The 13,927-nt window shown below is 33.2% G+C and overlaps 1 pseudogene; it reads left to right on the plus strand.

The window, feature by feature from the left end:
• Window positions 1-8,201: 8,201 nt before the first annotated feature.
• LOC124974473 (olfactory receptor 5D18-like) lies at window positions 8,202-9,414 on the plus strand (annotated as a pseudogene).
• The last annotated feature ends 4,513 nt before the right edge of the window (window positions 9,415-13,927 follow it).

The raw sequence follows: 13,927 nt of genomic DNA on the forward strand, positions 1-13,927 counted from the left end.
AAAAGCTCCTGACTCCTGATGAAAGTGGAAGGTGCACTCAGACAGTCAGGAGGCTAATCCACGCCAAACTGCATTCCCTCCACATAAAATCTGTATAAATGTTTTTGTATGTCTTAATCATGCACAATTTAAAAAATATTCTTGACGGTATGTATTTCACCTCAATATTTGATTATGTTTACATCAATTCATTATTGAATATGAAATGTTCTTAAATATATAGAGTACTTTCTGAATTTGTTTCATTGCAATTATGCTGCTTTTGTATATTTCTTCTGAAGATTTTCAGAAGGTAATAACCTTCTAATCTTCCCCAACAAACACTACTGATGTCAGAATGAGGAGCTAGAATTCCACGTTTAGAATCATTCCTTGTGTTACAAACCAAATTTAGCTTGTCCTTAATATTTAAGTTCTGAAAACACAAATGAAAGCTGCCTGCACCAGATTCATACTCAAGTCTTCAGAACTCACTGTGTTGACTCAGAAAGTTCTGTAAAGCATAATTTTTTGTTTGTTTCTCCTTAATAGTTTAAGCACAATGAGAGCCTTTGGTGATATTATGAGAACTATTGATTGACCCTAGCAATTAGGTAAATATAAGCTACTATTTATATGCATCACACTTTTTCTCAGTATCAATGCAACATATTTAGAGTTCAATGAAATGCACTGAGATAATGCTGATAGGAACAAAAATTTGTATTTATTTATATCAGTAACTGGATCCTCTTTTGTTGGACATGACACCATAGTTATGAAATTGTCCCTTTGATCATGCATTCTCACTATAAACTCATGTCTTATGGAAGTTTCATCAGCAAATTGCCATGCATACCCACTCTGTTACTTAAACAAAGGAGTCACTACTACATGTGTTCCCTCTTCTTCCAAAAATCATGTGATGAAAGTCACTAAAAAAAGTAAATGGATAGTGCACAGTTGTCTAGGAAATGAATTAAGCATCATCTGAGTTAAGAGTCTGTGTATCCTCATCTCTGCACCCTAAGCATATAGAATATGCAATATTAAGTTTATCTTGCAGTTTCCATTAATCTTGAAATCATGCATTTGAAACACCAGAAAAAAATTATAAGGGTAATAAATTAAGATTTCAAAAGTGATTTAAGAGAAAGAAAACTGAGGGTTGATTTTGAGGTAACATTTGGTTTTATAGCCAATAACTCATAAATATATTTGTAGAAACACTAATAATAGAGTGCACAAATAAATTTCAATAATATATAAAAGAAAACATGTTTATTCGAGGAATGTTAGTTGGTATATCATTTAAAATTATTGATGATCTATTACATTGACATAATAAGGGGAAATCACAGTAAATATATTTCACAGTAAATATATTTATACACAGTAAATATATTTCATCAATTTGTACAGGTAAACAGAACAGATAATGTATACATGTATACCTACATAATCTCTTCTATCAGATTCTGTCTATATGAGGAATTAAATTTAAAATATACATTCATGTCATCATTAAATTTGACAAGTCCCGAGATCTGCAGCAGCAGGAAGTCATGAGGGCTGATGCTGAAGCTCCAGTCTTTATTGGAAGGTCTGAGACCAGCAGAGCCATGGGTATGGATCCAAGGCAAATGTGAAGATCCAACACCTAGAGAAGTCAATGTCTACGTTTGAATCTGTGAAGCAGAAAATTCTAGTGTCCTTGTTCTAAGGCAATAAGTCAGAGGAGATCTGATTACTTGAAGAAACAGTAGGTTTTTTTTTGTTGTTGTTTGTTTGCTTTATATTTTGGTAATTAAGTTATTTAAAAATCTACTTTATTCAGGTTGCTGATTTAAGTGTTAATCCCATTTAAAAATATCTTCACAGAAATCAGATATAATAATGTTTAACCCATATGTGGGCAACCCATGGCCTCATCAATTGATAAGCAAAATTAACCTTCACCTATTAATGGGAGAACAAAATAAAAAAAAAAACTTTAACAAAATCAGGAATAGAATAAAAATAAATGAACTATTATCATACAGTACAAAAGAAATGAAAATGGTAATCATGCTGAAGATAAAGACAATAATAATGTTGGTGAGATGTTCATAATTTGTTGGAATTGAACAGAATATGATTTATTTTGTAGGAATAAATATGATTTCAATGGTTATTTCTTCTAATCTATGAATATAGTATAAGTTTGTATGGTTTACATTAAATCCTCTTAAAATATTTTTGAAAATTATGTTTAGAGTGGTGACTCATCTTGAATAATTGGTATATTTGATAATATTATGAACAGTATTTTGTTAAATATATCATTTAACTGGCTCTTATGTAAGTATGCATATTTTTTTATTTTGAATTTAAGTGCATTGCAAAATTTCTGTCAAATTTTTCTGTATTCCCTTTTATTTCAACATTATTGTACATTTTTGTCTGTAAACTGTCATATTTGAGAAAAATAATAAGCATTATTATACTTTTCTCTCATCTTAACATCTATACATTATGTGTGCAAGTATTCAAAACTATACTGTTTCTACTTCAATGACTGGCAAAATAGAAACTGAGAATATTATCTTGTTAGAGTCAAAAATTCAATTTTTTATTGGTTACTTTTGGTTTTTTGTGGAGGCAGAATCCATTTTGTTATACTTGTAAAAGCACAGAATATATCTTATTCTAGTTAGAGTCCCATTCCTATGGATGTACATACTGGTGGAATTCCCTGTGTTGTTTTCATATGTGTACTTGGGAAAACTATTTAAGATTCATTCCACTGTCTTTCCTTTGTTTATTCCCCCTCTCTTCCCTCCATTCCCCATTTTCTATTCTACTACGCTTCTATTCTTCCCCTCATTCCACTCCTCACCCTTCCTTATTGTGGGTTAGCTTCTTACTATCAGAGAAAATATTCTATCTTTGGATTTTGGGGACTGGCTTACTTGCCTTAGAATGATGGTCCAGATCTAACCATTTACTGGTAAACACCATAAAATTATTCTTCTTTATGGCTGAGCAAGACTCCATTGTGTATACATGCCACATTTTCTTTATGCATTCATCTCTTGAAGGATATCTATTTTGGTTCCATAATTTAGCTATTGTTATTTGAGCTAATATAAACATTGATGTGGCCCATCATATAGTATGCTGACTTTAAGTCCTGTGGAAATACACCAAGAAGTGGGATAACAGGTTCACAGAGTATTTACATTCCAAATTTTTTGAGTAATCTACACACTGTTTTCCATAGTAGTTGCACAAATTTGCTGTCCCGCCAGCAATGTACGAGTGTACCATTTTCTCCACATCCTTGTCAATATTTATAGTTACTTGTATTCTTGATAATTGCCATTCTGCCTGAAGTGAGACAAAATCTTGGCGTAGTTTTAATATTCATTTCTAATTCCTAGAGATGTCGAACACTGTTCATATATTTGCTGACTATTCATAATTCTACTTCTGTGAAGTGCCTGTTCATTCCGTTGCCCATTCTCTGATTAAGTTATTTGTTTTTCCTTTGGTGTTAAGTTTTTTTAGTTCTTTATATACGATGAAAATTAATGCTGTATGTGAGGTGCAGGTAACACAGATTTTCTCCCATTCTGTAGGCTCTCTGTCCACATTCTTGAGTGTTTCTCTTGGTGCGAAGAAGCATTTTAGTTTGATGCCATTCCATTTATTGATTATCTATTTTACTTTTTGAGCTTTGAGGATCTATTAAGGAAGTCCGTTCCTGTTCTGATATGTTGAAGTGTTGGGCCTACCTTTTCTTCTAGTTGTGCAGTTTTTGTTCTAATACCTGGATCCTTGAGTCACTCTGAGTTGATTTTTTTTGTAGGGCAAGGATGGGGTAAAATTTCATTCCACTATACATGAATTTCCAGTTTTTCTTACACCATTTGTTGAATAGGCTATCTTTTCTCCAAAGTATGTTGTTGGCTACTTTGTCTATTATGAGTTAGCTGTATTTTTGTGATTTTGTCTTTGTGTCTTCTATTCTGTTCCCTTGGTCTTCTTCTCTGTTTTGGTGCCAAAACAATGCTGCTGTTTTTATTATTATAGCTCTATATTATATTAGGTCTGGTATTGAGATACCTGCTGTTTCATTTTGTTTATTTATTTTTGCTAAGGATTGCTTTGGCTATTCTGGGCCTCTTCTTTTTATAGATGAATTTCATGAGTGCTTTTTCCACTTCAGTAAAGAACATCATGAATTTTGATGGAAATTTCATGGACTATGTAAAGTGCTTTTGGTAGAATGGCCATTTTGACAATATTAGTTCTGCCTATCCAAGAATATGGGAGGTATTCCCATCTTCTAATGTCTTCCTCAATTTAGGATACAATACTAAGCCCATAATGTACTTGAATATAAAAGAACATATAGTACAATGTGGAGTAGATGTCTGCTTAAATACATCTACACACATGGAAACAAATTCAGAGAGGACTAAAAATGCTTGTAGTATATAATTACATTAGAGTTATTGCAATGCTTTTACATTAATGTTTTTGTGATTTTGTGTAACCTCCATATAGTAGTCAGATATTTTTAAGACAGGTCAATCAACGTAGTACTGATTTAGAAGAAATTATATTCCAAGTAACAGACAACATATATTTTCTAATTGTGTTTTTAGATTTTCCCAACAGTCAGGATTCTCCAGGGTCCTGAGTTAGGCAGTTAGATATGAACAAACTACATGGTCATAAAATATATGATCGAGATCTGTCACTTCTTCGGAGCACCACTGTGCTCCCACCAAGAAATTGTAACACTTGAAAAATTGTGTTAATTCCCTCCCTTATTGAATTGTTTTCTGAAATAGTCACCGTCTTTAAAGGGATGTGAAAATGTATAAGAATATTTTATTCATGAGGGAGAATGTGCATGCAGCTTGTTCATAATAGCAAGGAAACCAGCAATTAAAACTGTGTATCAGGAGAATCTGTCTTTTAGTGGGAGTTTTAATCTTGGGCATCTTTTCTTTTTTCTATGATGTGTGTTGAAATCCAGAGATTGCTCTGAGAGGAAAAACAACAAAATCAACAACAAAAACCTATGAGAGTCAGGGAGAGTAATATCCACTTAGGTCAGTGAATGGTGCATATTCAAGATGCTAACCTCTATTTTCATGATTCCTAGGATAATTTTACTGAGTTTGAAACTTTGTTCTCAATTGCTAGGTCATACTAGAGGATTTAAATGAAGTGTTAAAGGTAATTGTTTTTCTCATTACATTTTTTGAGTTTAGTAAAATAGAGAGCACACATGAATGCACATTTAAAATAGTAAAACTGCTATGCTTTTCATAAATATTCTGATAATATATGTGCAAAGTAATATTTGGATAACTAGAGAAGTTTTCTTGGAAGAGCCAAGTAGGAAATATGTCACTAAACAAGATCCAGTTGAAATCATGAGTGGAGAAATGAAGTCAATTCAGTAGATTAGAAGAAATAAATATTTTCATAGAATGCAATTTTAAACACCCCATAAAAACTGACAGAATTGTTGGTTGTTGATGTATGAAAGAAATTGTGTCAAAATCCATAACTTCTACTCATGCACTTTGGAAGAAAGTGGAGTTAAAAATTCAATGATTGTGTAGAAGGAATTGAGAGGGAGGAGGTACGAAAAATGGTGGAATGAGACAGACATCATTACCCGATGTACATGTATAATTATACGAATGGTATGAATATACATCGTGTACAAACATAGAAATGAAATGATGTACCCCATTTGTGTACCATGAATCAAAATGCAGTCTGTAAAAAATTAAAAGATAAATAAAACAAATTCAATGATTGTATTCAAGGGTTAGTGGGATGGTAGTTTTTATTAGATAGAAAAGTATGTTCTGTCAAAATGCCTGCTGGCAACAGTAGGAGTGTAGAATGAGGGACAGCTTGATGTTTCCTCATTTTTTATTAGCCCTGCCTGATTTTACAAGAACCCCAACCTGAGCTTCTGAAAAGATCAGCAAAAGCAAAAAGCACCAGGCAGACGTGAGGGAGCAACGTTAAGATTATCTAAGCACTGGGGGAACAGGCCATGGGCACTGGAATTCAAAAGGGAATATGAATGGACATCTAGAAGGTGTTCACATGTGTATTTCTAAGGCTGTGTTTTGTTTTGTGATGCCCTAAACAGGAGTGTTGGTGAGGCGATCCCAGCAGTCCTGCAGGTATCTAAGTTAATGACTTCTAAGGAATGCCATGACTTTCACAGGATCATCACACAATGTTATTCTAGCTATGAATGTGTTCTGTGCATTTTAATATACCTGTTTATTTGTAAATAAATCATTACACACTCCAGACCTCCTCAAATTGATAGTGAGGTGGCTAGGGAAGGAATATCTTTATGTGCTCCTAAACCCTTCCATGTTCCCATGCCTCCCTGTGGTAGCATACTAAAATCATAGTGTTGACCCACTGTGGACAATATAGTTGGGATGTAAGAAAAGTCAAAAATTGCTTAAGTAATTAATTGCTCAAATCATAATGGACTGTAGAAAACTGGAATGGTCTCTAAAAGAAAAGGAAAAAGTATGAGGGCTGAAAAAACTTTTATTATTCCATTTCTGACAATACAGAAAAAAATTATCTCAAAGGAAATAATAACTTTTACTATGAAAAAATACAAGTAGGCAAATGGTCCAGGGAAATGAGAGACAGACCTAAGTTGAAGGTGAGCTGAACAAGTCAGCTCCTTCTCAAGCCAAAACAGCTCAATTCATATCATTAAGTGGTGGCAAGAAACATCTCTAACAATTAGAGAAATGCAAATCAAAACTACTCCAAGATTTCATCTTACTCCAGTCAGAATGGCAATTTTCAGGAATACAAGTAACAATAAATGTTGTGAAGGATGTGGGGGAAAGGTTACACTCGTACATTGTTCCTGGGACTGCAAATTGGTGCAGCCATTATGGAAAGCAGTATGGAGATATCTCAGAAAACTTGGAATGGAACCAACATTTTACTCAGATATCCCACTTCTCAGTTTATACCCAAAGGACTTAAAATCAGTCATATCAATGTTTGTAGCAGATCAATTCACAATAGCTAAACTATAGAACCAACCTAGGTGCCCTTCAACAGATGAATGGATAAAGAAATTGTGGTATATATACACAATGGAGTATGACTCAGTTTTAAAGAAGAATGAAATCATGGCATCTGCAGGTAAATGGTGGAGCTGGAGAATATTACAGTAAGCAAAATAAGTCAATCCCCCCCCCCAAAAAAAAAAGGCTGAATATTTTCTCTGATATGTGGATGCTAATTCTCAGTGGGGGAACCTAGGGAAAAATAGAAGTACTTTGCATTAGGGGAGTGAAGGGAGTGAAGGATAGTAGAATGAATTGAACATTATTACCCTATGTACATATTTGATTACATGAGCAGTGTGATTCTACATCATGTACAACCAGAAGAATGAGAAGTTATACTCCGTTTATGTATGCTGTGTCAAAATGCATTCTACTGTCATGTATAACTAATTAGAAAAAATTAAAAAATAAACTAACTTTAGAGAAATAAATAAGATTGGTGGAAAGGGAAATAACAGTCCAGGATTCTAAGCAGATATAGATTTTTGATTTTATATCTTGTCCTTTTGGAGTCTTATTGAGCAAGTTTGTTCCTAAGCTGACAAAGTGGACAGCTGGTCCTACTTTTTCTTCAAGTAGGCTCAGAGTCTCTGGTGTACTACCTAGGTCTTTGATCCACTTTGAGTTAAGTTGTTTATTATTTCTTCTTATTTGCATATTAAAAGTTTTTACTATTCCCAAGGACTTTCATGGTATGATAATATAAATAATACAGTCATCTCAATAATATTCTGACATTAGTACATGTCTCCTTGTTTATCATAAAATAATATTTTAATATGAAGTCTTCCATGCATCAGACACATTTATAGAGAATTTTTATAACATAACAGTGTTGAACACGACCACTGTTTTATTCTCGATAAGAAAACTACAGTCCTGAGGAATACAGCTACTTGCTCTGAATCATCAGTCAATAAGTTATCAAGTAAGATTCCCACAGGAAGCAGAAGACTCATCACAGTAAACTGATCACTCTCATCCTCATTGGGTTACACTGAGCATCAACTCACTGCCAGTCCACCATGTCAAATTCTGCTGCTCCATTTTATTTTCATTCCTTATATATTTTTTCTTTCAAGAAGAATTATGGTACATGAAGTCAGAAACCAGAGCTCTGTGTCCACATTCATCCTATCAGGGTTCTCAGAATTCCCACACCTCCAGGCACCCCTCTTCCTGCTGTTCCTCAGCATCTGCACAGTCACTCTGGTGGGGAACCTGGGCATAATTGTGATCATAAGGATCAATCCTAAACTTCAAAAACCCATGTACTTTTTCCTCAGCCACCTCTCATTTCTGGACATTTGCGACTCCGGTGTATTTATGCCCAAGCTGTTAGAGATCTTGGTTGTGGAAGACAGAACGATCTCCTTCAATGGATGCATGACACAGTTTTTCTTTATTTGTATGTTTGTGATTACAGAAATGTTCATGTTGGCAGTGATGGCCTATGACCAGTTTGTGGCCATGTGAAATCCCCTGCTCTACACAGTTGCTATGTCTCACAAGCTCTGTGCCCTCCTGGTAGCTGGAACTTACATGTGGGGTGGCTTCTGCTCAGTGACACTCACCTATTCTCTGGTAAAACAGTCCTATTGTGGATCAAACATCATAAATCACTTTGACTGTGAGTACTCTGCCATCTTCTTTGTCCTGCTCTGACCCTTCCTTCAGCAGATGGCGTGTTTCATCATTTCTACATTCAATGAAGCATGTAGGCTCCTGATCATCATGGCCTCCTATGTCTTCATTGTTGCCACTGTCATCAGGATGCCTTCCGAGGGTGGCCTCCACAAAGCCTACTCCACCTGTACCTCTCACCTGACTGCCATCAGCATCTTCCATGGGATTATCCTCCTTCTCTACTGTGTACCCCCATGACAAAAGCTCCTGGATCCTGGTTAAAGTGGAAACTGTCCTTTACACTGTCATGATCCCCATACTGTATTCCCTGATCTATAGTCTCAGGAACAAAGATGTGAAAGAGACAGTCAGGAGGCAAATCCATGCCAAACTGCATTCTCTTCACATAAATTCAGATAAATATATGTTTTTATATATCTTAACCATGAACAATTTTAAAAAATGTGTTTCATGGTACTTAAGTTTCAACTGAATATATGGTTATGTTTACATTCATCCATTAAAATCTTCCTAAATGTTCAGAGTGCTTTCTAATTTTCTTGTTTCATGCTTTTTTGTATATTTCTTCTGAAGAATTTCAGAAGATTATATGGTTCTAAACTTCCCCACTGGACACTACAGAATTCAGAATGAGGAGCTAGAAATCCGTATTTAGAATTCACTTCTTGTGCTATAGTCAGTCTTTACCTTGTCTTTCATATGTAAGTGGTGAAAACAAAAATGAAAGCTGCCTGTATCAGTTTCATACTGAAGTCTTCGGAACCCACTGTGATGACTCAGAAAGTTCTGTGAAGCGTAACTTTTGGTTTGACTTTAATGCTTTAAGTGCAATGAGTACCTTTGGTTATTTATGAGAAATATTGACTGACTTTAGCAAGTAGGTCTTGAAAATATGAACTACTGTTTATATGTATCACCCATTTTCTAAGAATCAATGCAATATATTACAGTTCAATAAAATGTACTGAGTTAATGCCCATAGCAATAAAAATTCTATCAATACTTGTACTCTATTTTAAGGGACATGACACCGTAGTTAAGAAACTGTATCTTTGATCATACATTCTCATAATAAACTCATATCTCAAGTACGTCTTTAACAGTAAATTGCCTTATATATTCACTCAGTTGCTTAAACAAAGGAGTCAATGTTAATTATGTTCCCTTTTCTTCCTTGAACATCTGTAAATTACATTTCTATGTCTCCAAAATAGATCTATTTACTCATTTCCATTCTCTCTTATTCATCATTCTAATCAATTTGGACATTAATAATGCAACATTAATATGGTTATTTTATTTACAAAAAGTTATTAATGAGAAATTAACTATTATGTTTCTTGAACATATAATGTCTATTTATTTCCCTCTGCTCCTTAGAATTATCTTATATTTTTCTAGTGAACTTTTCATTTATAGTGAAAAGTTCTCTTTTTGTAAAAATGTAGTAATTGACTCTCAGATATTGTCAGTAAAATTTAAAAATCTATTATAAAATAATGTTTAAATGCCCATCGAGCCCTCAAGTAAGTGAAGAGATGGAATATTACCAGCAAAGTAAAGCTAATCACTTGCCATTTCTCCTGACTCCCAGCAACAGCAAAAATATTACTTTTATCATAAAGATGAACTACTTTTTTCTATTGGTATTAACTATCTTTTAAAAATTCAAATTAATATTTTAAATTTTCAAACATTATGGGAAGTCACGTAGTGTGTAATCCACGTATCCTACTTTTATAAATTATCAATATAACTTTACAAATCATTCATTTTGTTGCATGAACTTATTATTTTTAAATTTTTGTTCTTATCTAATATTTCATCAAGTGAATATTCCACATATTTTTGTAACTCCATATAGAATAAAGGACATTTGGCATGCTCCAAATTAGAAAATATATTCTGTTGTGCTGCACATAAATATGCTCATTGTAATGAAATTGCACATGTATTTAGATTTCAATATTTTAAATTGATCCTATCAATTTACAGTTTAAATAGTGATGTTTGAAAGTTAAAGAGTTGTCATCTTCTTCCTCATCAGCACTCAGTATTATTAGTCATTATTTTTATCAATTTGTTGTAGATATTTCACTGTGGCTTTAATTTGAATATTTATGCTTATTGAGATAAGGTATATTTAATGTGCTTATTGCTTTATTTCTTCTGAATACCTATGTAGGATGCTTTGCCAACATTTTGAATTATTTGTGATTTATTTATCTGAAAAACTTCATGTACATTGTGAAAATTACTCCTTTCTCAGCTGTGTACTGTGAAATATTTTCACATTGAGGTTTACTTTTCTCATTACTAATACCCTTTGACAAAGAGCAAGTTTGAATTCTGACTTAGACAAATATATTTTTTCTACTGTTTTAAATATTATTTAATACCATGAATTTCTTTGAAATCAAGAAGATATTCTCTGCAGAATTCAAGATAACCGTTGTCTACATATTCTGTCCCATTCATTAACATTTATTTGGTAGAGTTCCCCAAATATGCTAACATTAACATAAATGTTTAATGATATATCAGTTTAAAGGGACTGATAAATTTTTTTGCCAAAACAAAAAAATTATTTATTCAAAACATTTATCAGCAACCTCATTGAAAATGCATATGCAATGTGAGATTGAATAGATTAGAAAATCACTGGGGGAAAATGTCAAAGAGGCAAAATTAGATCAATATGCAGATATTACTGATATTTATGAAACAAAAACAAATGCAAGCCCCCAAAACCCAACAAAAATTTGTATGTACTAAAGCAGGATGTGATTTTCTTTTTTGTGAATTCCAAAGGCTCATATTTTCAATAAAGAATAACACATTTTCTAAAATATGGATTTAGTAATATGGGTTGGTTGTATTTTTCTAATGACCAGTAGGTCAACATCTTCAATTTTCCCATCTGATTTAGTGATTTAAATTAATTATAGTTTAAATTAGTAATAAGGAATTTTCTCCAAATTGCCTTGTTTATACTCATGGCAAACACCTGGTTAAGATTCTCTAGGGTGATTCCCCAAGGCCAGGCAGTTCCTCTTAAAATACTTAACATGAGGCCTGAATTTGACTTCTGAGTCTGACTCACCCACATAGAGACTCTATGATGTCCAGGTTTGTTTATAATAAGAGACTTTTTATATTCTTGGTACCTTCCATGGTATATATTTTGAATTAAATTCTCATTGCCTAATTACAAACTAGAACAATTTGTAAAATAGCTACTTTTTTGAGAAATAATTTTAAGTAATTTGTTAAATAAAAGAAGACTTCAATAAATAAGTCTGGATTCTATTGAATTATTTAGTCTATGTGTTATATTATGATTTTCATGGGGGAAATTCTATAAATGAACAGTATAAATTTTTTTTGGTCAGTGGAAAACGTTTGTAGCCTAGTGACAGTTGTATCTATCTCCCTCAACTGAGAATAATAATACAAAGTATTGAACTCTCTTTCCTACATCTTTAAGACTTAGGCATGATCTTGTCTTAAACTTTGTGTTCTTTAATAATGTTTAATAACTCTGACAGATATTAATATAATGCTAATTACCCATTCTCAATTTTTAAAAATGTTTAAGAGGGATATTTTAAAGAGATTATAACACTGAAGAGAAAAATATTGTTCTTTGTATATAATTTTTTACTTTGAAGCCATGTGGGTGGAAGCAAATCTGAACAGTTTAATTATGAAATTCCTATTTATCATGGAAGTTTTCTGGAAGCGTGTACCCTGGAATCAGACATTAGGAGGTGATGGTTCTTAGGATTTGAGGGAAAACTTGTTGTCCTATTTGGAAGAGATATTTTGATGAAGGTATTGAATCATAAAAAAAGTACATGCATGAGGGATCAAAAATGCTGGGTAAAAAGAAGGAACCTGCAGTAGCCTATGGGTGTGAAGCTACTGTAGAGATTACAGGTCATCACACAGAAATTCTTAGATTACAGGTGTTTTGTGAAAAGATTTTTTGTAAATGTATAAGGGTTTGAGCACCACAGTAATGTAAAATTGAAATTTAATCATACAGGCTGGGAGTAGTCAGGTCCTCTGAGGATCCCTTGTTATCTAGGTGATTATATGTGAGCTAGGCATTACCTTGAGAGCACATTTTGAGGTCTTTCATTTGGCTCTAAGTTGTTTTTCTTAGCCTGAAACCAAGATGAAAAGGGAGCTGAAGGGAACCAGAGAAAGACAGGGAGGGGGGAATAAAAGAGAAGATAATGATTAGACTTTGTATTAGGTCAACCTAAGTGGAAATTCTGACTCAGCTGCCTTTTCATATGTGACTCTGGAAGTTATTAGTGCTCTCTGAACTCTTCTCCTTAAATATGCAAATAAAATAGTCCCACAGGCATTAAATTATTATTGATATTATTGCCATGAATACATTTATATGATATCATAGTGTATATGGGGCATCTCAAATTAGAAAATGATGTGAAAACATCCAGGTCTATTCCACATTTAGGGAATGTCCCCAGAACTTAGTTTATTTTTTTCTGTTCTTTGTAGCATTATTTTTATTAATTGAATAAGAAACTAGTTTTGAAGGTTGGAGATCCTGGATTAAATTTGTAAATAAGACCAAAGGAGCACTCAGAATGAAATCAGCAAAGAGTACTGCTTTTACAACATCTCTGCCAAAATTTTTCTACTTCTTGTTCCCTATTGGTGTACACTGATTTCTGAATTGATATCTGGCTTTATATTATAGAATTTTTCTTCATTCATTAAAAATTATGAGTAAATTTAAAAAGACAACTTTACAAAGAATAGAAAAGAAACTGAGTCCTGGGGACAGTCTCTACAATGTAAAATACACCTCGGGTGCTTTAACTTCATTTTCTAATTTATGATATCCTATATGTATCATTTTATCATGTAAATGAGGCAGTGACAGTAGTAGTAATAATAATAATGGTAATCTAATGCTTGTAGATTCTATGTTTGTATAGATAAGGAGAAGAGGTGCAGAGAACATGAACAGCTTCTCAGAGCCAGATACACATAGGCTGCTGAGGCAGAATTTCCAAGTAGGGGATCTGATCTGAAGTTTAAGATTTTTACAAGGGTGTACATATTTTCAAGATGATCCAGTAAATGACCTATTAAACAAGGTTTGACTAATCAACAAAATCATTACCATA

This window comes from Sciurus carolinensis, unplaced genomic scaffold (assembly GCF_902686445.1).
Source record: "Sciurus carolinensis unplaced genomic scaffold, mSciCar1.2, whole genome shotgun sequence".
In the NCBI taxonomy this organism is placed as follows: domain Eukaryota; kingdom Metazoa; phylum Chordata; class Mammalia; order Rodentia; family Sciuridae; genus Sciurus; species Sciurus carolinensis.